This window comes from Copadichromis virginalis, linkage group LG12 (assembly GCF_057382275.1).
Source record: "Copadichromis virginalis isolate Kocher_CV1m ecotype Utaka linkage group LG12, C_Virginalis_male_GT1.1, whole genome shotgun sequence".
NCBI lineage: Eukaryota > Metazoa > Chordata > Actinopteri > Cichliformes > Cichlidae > Copadichromis > Copadichromis virginalis.
Genome location: NC_140629.1, coordinates 15,416,414 through 15,417,368, shown reverse-complemented (window position 1 = coordinate 15,417,368; position 955 = coordinate 15,416,414).

The following is a 955-nucleotide window of genomic DNA, read 5'->3' as shown; positions in this document are numbered from 1 at the left end:
CCATTGGGTGGGAGGGAGGGAGGGGTGGGATGGGGAGGGGGGATGACCATGCCCTAATGTCCTGGGCATTTGAAGTAGGATGGTCAGTGTTGCAGAGACTTTTGGAAATGTTTAGACAAACCTTACCTACCCTCAGGATTGTTGGACTGTAGAACAGAGCCACTGATAGTGATGAAATTAAACAAAAAAAAAAGGATAGAAAACAAGCTAATATTCAGGGGATCCACTGTATAATAAAGACCACCACAGGGAATCGAAGATGGGGTCTTGGTGAATTTTTATTTTTTTTTTATTTTTTTTTTTATTTTTTTATTTGTTTTTCGAGACAAAAAAGAGAAGAAAAGATTATCTTTTTTTCCAGTCACTTTCAGTCGTGTACTTTCTTTCTGGCCTGTATCTCGTACCGATATCTCTCCATCTATCGACAGCACCCGCCCCCGCCTCCCCAGGTGTCGCCATCTGCACAACTTTAACATGTTTTTTCACCTGCCATACCTCAGATCACTCCTAAACATTCAGAACACATCACCTCAACAACCTCAACACATAAATGTACATTGCCTTGCCGTACACTCAGGCCAAAGATTACGGTTTAGTTTTGTGATACTGTTGTCATTGTTGAATTTTGGGGTTTTATTGAAGGTTTTTTGTTTAGGCTTTTTTTAGCCGTTGTTTGGAACAACAGGAGGATCACAATGCGTGATCCCTTTTCGACACTTTTCTTTCTCTAAATATGAGCCTGCAGACATATCATACCGCTTAAAGCACACATACATGCATACAGTACATACACAATCAGATCGACGCGCACCCTCAGAATTGTGAGACTCGTGTTGTGTTTTCATTGCATGGACAAGTGTAAGTATGGACAGCTGTATCCCTTTCGCTTTTGCATACCTCATTCCACTGATGTTACCATCATATACACGCAGACGTCCCCCCCTCCCTCAGTTTA